The following is a 6,361-nucleotide window of genomic DNA, read 5'->3' as shown; positions in this document are numbered from 1 at the left end:
ATTATCATTATATTATTTTTATAATAAATTAAATTCAATGCAATATTGTTGATAATTTGGTATCTATCATAACATTAAATCGTTAATTGGTAGCAGAAAATATTATATGCCTAACTATTATTTATGCCTAACAAATTATTTACCAATACAAATGTTGTATTTTTATCAACGTTAAATCAAAGTTGAGTATCTTATAAATTATAATATAATAAATATTTAATAAAATCATAGACTGGCTGCTTTACCTATAATAATAATTAGGGCCCGGAAGTTTATGCACTAAAAACTACGAAAACATGTATGCACTTCTGCGCTTAAAAATCCTGATATATGCGCTTAAATATATTTTTTTTAATTTATAAATATGAGGAAAAAAATATTTTTATTTCAATTACAAAATTTAAAATTTACAAAAAAAAAACATTATTTCATTAATTTATATATATTTTTAAACATTACAATTTACAATTAACGATTTTGATAAATTCTCAAACATAAACGACCGCCTGTTATCTGCCAACATGTTTTTGTACACTGAAAAGCTCCGCTCCATATCAACCGAAGAAATTGGTGCGTATTTAAAATATATTAAATCATCACATGAAAAATCTTCAGGTAAATTATCCTTTGTCATTTCTTCTCCCAGCATAATTTTGGAAATTTTGGATAGTATTAAAGCCCAGATTCTTTTCAATAACTTGTTCAAATTTTTATAAATTGTAATGCCTTTGGAACATTTTACTGTAGTTAATTTATTTTCTACACTCTCCACGTTTATGATTGCGTCAGTTAAAAGAGTTCCCTGAGTTGTTCGTAATGGAATATTATATTGAGCAAGTTAAACACATTAAATTCGACACGAGCACGCGCGTCGATCCACGTAATAAGATAAAGCCGATAAAGCTAGCTGTAGTTAAAATTTATAAATATATATACTAATATATTATAAAACCAATTGGGGAAAAATATTGTTTTTAGTATCAAATGGAAATTTGAAAAATACAATATAAGAATATCTAGTAAATATTCTCTCAATATAAATTTATTATTTTTTTTATTTACGAATTTTCATACTATATCTTCATAAATTATAAAATATGCTCTAAAATATTGTAAAATTAAGAAATATGCTCTAAAATTTAAAAACCACTAAATATGCAAAAATATGCACTATAAACTTTTGATATGTTTTTCGTAGTGTCTTGAAATGCATTTCTAGCTCACTTAGCAATAAATCTAATGGTTCAATAAAAACATGCAAATGCATGAACTTCCGGGCCCTAATAATAACATTATGCGTCGTAAGCCGAGATGGAGGGCTCGATTAAGTGACTGAGTGACAAATGCACAAATGCAGTTGCCAGTTATAATAAATATATATAACATTAATATGCGTAAATCATAATATTATAAAGTTATTACTTATTATACTTATTAGCTACAGTTTATACCACCACCAGCACCTTCCATCATGGATCCGATCTTAATTTCCAGAACCAGTCCATCAGTATAAGGGCAATTAATAAAATACAATAAAAGAGGCAAAGTCTATGTAAAAAGATGTAGAAGAGTTTAAAATAATCTTAAATTATCTGAGGTATGCAACTAAATGTACACTATAATTATTTTATTATCTTCAAGTGCAAACAGACATAAAAAAATATTTAAATTTTAGTTAAATGTGCTCAGTGTTGAATCCAGACATTTTTTCTTGGGGGGGACATATTATTTGAGTCTCCTCGGACCGTGACAATAGTAGGTAAGTACCTACGTAGTTTTAGATTATATCGTAATCCAGCGGTCATCATAAATAACTGTAATTCGTGATTATTATTTTTCGTTAACTTATAACTAGGTACCTACTATATTTTTCGTGAAGTTAGTAAATAGTAAATAGTACAACTGTACAAAAGGTACTAAACATTGATAAAAAATCAAGTCACTATAAAATGTATCCTCTATGAATCGAAGTTTTCTGAACTAAAATCGGCGTCCGTTCTCAATTTTTGTTCCAATTTAAGCACTGGATAATTTATTACCTTTTGATAAGGCACGCAGACGCAGTCGCTTCGATTAAAGTTTCGACTTTCGAGTGCACTACAGTGTTAATTATTGTAACTACGTAGGTATTATATTAAATATTATCTCATTCAATTTAAAAATTTAATAGTGGCCCAATCACTGAGTCTATCTATTTAAATATCAATTTGTAATGGCCCGATTACCGTATACATTTTTGAGAAAAGGTTATAATTGTGGCCCAATTCTCGGGTATTCTTTTATATTATTATAATTATTTAAGGACCCGTATAACGATTGGCGAGTCGCGTGTGCACGAATGTATTATTATTGCATTGTGCATGTGTTTGTTCTGCCTAAATATACTACCTATTATAATATTATATATACGCAGAGGCGGTTTGAATGTATTATACTTAGTGGTGCAAGACAATATATAAACACCCACCCACCCCCTTTCATCATAGAAATTATAAATACGCTTTCAACAGTTTCAGCCACGATTATCATTTATCAAATTTCATTGATTAGATACTTCATTACTTAATTGAACATTAAAATTAAACATTGCGGTCATCACATACTCAACCAAGACCACCCACCCACCTAATATTGGTGGTGCAGTGCACCAAAAAAAGTATACTCAAACAGTCAAACCGCCTCTGTATATACGTATGACAAGTCAAATGAAAAATGAATAACAGTTCTCGTGAAGAAGTACGATGGTTGTCGGCAATAAATGAATAAACATAATATAAACTACATACATAATATATATATTACATAACCTAGGTAATGAATGTACACGAGTATACGATGATACGAGAATCCATTTGTTCCTTGTACCGGCATGCGACTACCCCCGACTCACGTATATATTGTCAGTTGAAAGTTATTATGCTTGTAACTTATTCTATGCTCCTGTGTGTGCGTATGCGTGTGTCGACGATAATTGTATGTCTGTGCCGGATGGGTTGGAATCGGTTGGGGGGGCAAAGGGGTAGGGCAGAAAAAATAAATAGTACCTAGTAGAAAAATAGGTAAGTATAAATTCAAATAGAAATTAAATTTCTATACACAGTGATAGTAGTGTTTTTCGTTTTAACTATATCACTGTTCACAACGAATGATAATGATGTACAGGATGGGATTATTTTAATAGTAAACACATTTATAGTAGTTCGAACACAGTACACTGTATACCTACCTACAATAGTACAATGTACATACACTACATAGTACATGTCTATACATCCTAAAAAGTATTAACGTTTTATAAGATATTCTTTTTACATTATTTATCTTAAGTCATTACAAAATATTATTGGAAAAAATTAATTTTTACTATATTTTCGTTATCATTTTATAACTTTTTAACTTTTGAATGAGATTCATGTGAGAATTCAATGAGAAATTTAATGCCAAAGCAAAATATGTTTCAAAGGATTTCAAATTTCGATGTATAAAAATCGAGTATCTATTTAATTAGTTATTAGTTAAGAGTTTAAGAATTTATTTTTAGAATTTAGCGGAGTGCTGGAGTGACACAGGTCCCGAAAAGGGTACCTACTGCCCCAAAGTATTATGTGGATTGGTAATGCCCTGGAAGGAATGAATAAATTAGTAAGAGTGAAACAAGATTATTTGAGTGGTTTAGGACATTTTTATGGAGTTTGGTACGGTAGTTACATAATTAATTGACTAGTTCAAAATGTAGAATAGAAGTAAAACCTTCAAACATGATAACGATAAAAATAATTAACACTTTGTAGTGACCAGTGGTGCCGACTTGTTTTTCATTTGGTGGGACAAAGTATAAAAATTAGTTACCACCACCATCCACAGGTTATATTGTAAATTCAACTATCATAAAGTAAATACTGGGGCCAACCACCCCATAAAAATACGCATTTGGCGCGTATGGTAGTGGATTAAATATTATAGAAAACGTGGAGAATTAATTATTAAATATTTATTGTACTTACATATGGCGTTATATAGGTACCTATACAGCTAGATCCTAGGATGAATATATAATAGTGAACAACCAAAATTGACTATATTTATAGCTCAATATACTCTTATCTGTAAAGACCTTATAATATATTTATATGAATAATTAGTTTGCAAGTATAGTGACGAAATAATGAAAATGTCCAGTATGCTTACCGTAATATTTTTGCACGCTATAGTATTTCGCTACCCGAGGTGTATTTTAATTAATACAAAATATAAATCGCTACAATTTCGTGCTACTCCCGAGTCTCATCTCTCGACCACTGTCTTTAGGTACTTAAAAGTTATAAGTGTAACAAACACGTAAAATACAATCGTTCACAATATTTAATCTTTAATGTATTAATATTTTTTCTTACCAGCTGTATTGGTGTTTAAAATAAATGTTCAATAGACCAATAGACGCAATGACGATTATTTTATTCACATATTCAATATTCATACATTCCTACTAGCAAGTAGAAGTACTTACTGAAGTAGCAATGTAGCAAAGTAGAATATTATTATAGGTACCTACAACCTATTTGAATTAAAATTACTTAATTTACATTTATCATACTATACTTTATCTATAAAATTACATTTATGAACTTTTAGATATAGGTATGACAATAAATACTGCTGCCGTCACACAAAAAAACAATGTTTTGTATCGAATTAAATTTTAAACTTGTGCAGTTTTCTACAAAATCTGTTGTTACGATAACTCCAACATTTATCTCTAATGATAAGGAAATAAACGATAACTCAAAGTCAGAATAATAAATACAATAACTCCAACAATGTATAAAGTGTGAACTAAAATCATGGTTTTTCGAAAGTTTTGTTTTTTGTATAACTGCAGAATAGTATACTTATAACTTATTGCATAAAGCATATAATTTATGTTAAAATAATTATTTGTTTGTATAAACGTTTTTCGATAATATGAAAACATTATATTTTAAGCCACGTGGATCGTGTTGCAGCTGAGATATATAATCACCCAGAAATAGCCATAGGTACAAATCATTTTTATGTTATAAAAGGTTCAAAGTATAATGCACATGTCAATTTTTTCATATATCTCTAGAAATGTTTTAATTTTTCTAATGAATCATTTTTATTTTATTTAATGGCACGCCCCACTCGTGCCGTTTCGACGCCATGGCTCGCCTCTGCTCATAATATAATATAACGTGAAGGCCGGGAGGCCCCGCTTCACATGGACGCGTACGTACGCGGAGCGTTTCAATTTACATTGTTTAAAAGGACGTTACACCGACCTATATGCCTTATATCTTGGTCTCTCCAACGGATAATATAGATAGGTAAACCTTGCGAAGGAATTATCATCAAAGCAGCTACAGTGGGTGTTTGGTTGAAATTAAAGTACCATCTAGGTATAGCTTAAAATTGAAATAAAAAATTTTGTACCCAACTCCACAGTATGTATGATATTATAATTGCTTTATAATTAAAGAGTAGAAGAAGCGGCGATGGACCTTCAAGGCCCGGAATAAGCAAAAAAAAAAAAAAAAATAAAGCAAAATACCTAATTAGTTAAGTAGGCTGTAGGCATCTATACATAAAATTGATTCTCATATCTCACTATAAAAATAAATAATACCGAAAAAACTTGTTCAAAATGATCTTTTCTTACAATTTCATAGTTATTGATTTTATAAAATAAATACAAAGACACAGATATGAGTGAAAAGTGCGATACGCTCGCTGACACGAGCATACGAAACTGAAGCATATATATATATATATATATATTATATATATTAAAACTTATATTAGGTACCAATATACCTCGCGACTGAATCACTGCTTGCAATATTATGAACCCAGCCACCAGGCGAAGCGATCTTATTATTGGTATTATAAAATATATAATAATGTTTTTCATTTTCAAATTAAGACATTTGAGGCCCAATGGCCAAAGTTTCAAATGGGGCTCCTGTACGAAAAAAAAATAATTATGTAAAATATATTATTAAAATGAGGTACCTGCAGTTATAATAATTATATGTAGGTATTAGGTACATAGCAATAAATAATGAATAATGCATTTCTTTATTTATAAATTATAATTTACAAGCTTTTTTCCTCGCTAAATAATCATCGATTTTTTTTTTAGCTGATTTATACAGTGTTATAGCCTATAACGAAAATAGTAATGGACAAATCTGAGGCCCCTAAATAAATTCTAACTATCGAGGCCCCCCAGGACCTCCCTTGATCCGGGCTTGATAATATGTAACCTAATAACATATTTTTATATTATATTATATTAATAAGTATATTATTGATATTACATAAAACTACGGCCAATACTAGG

The sequence above is a fragment of the Acyrthosiphon pisum genome, chromosome A3 (genome assembly GCF_005508785.2).
Source record: "Acyrthosiphon pisum isolate AL4f chromosome A3, pea_aphid_22Mar2018_4r6ur, whole genome shotgun sequence".
Classification (NCBI taxonomy): Eukaryota; Metazoa; Arthropoda; class Insecta; order Hemiptera; family Aphididae; genus Acyrthosiphon; species Acyrthosiphon pisum.
The sequence above is the reverse complement of the archived record's forward strand: the minus strand, read 5'-3'. Positions refer to the sequence as shown.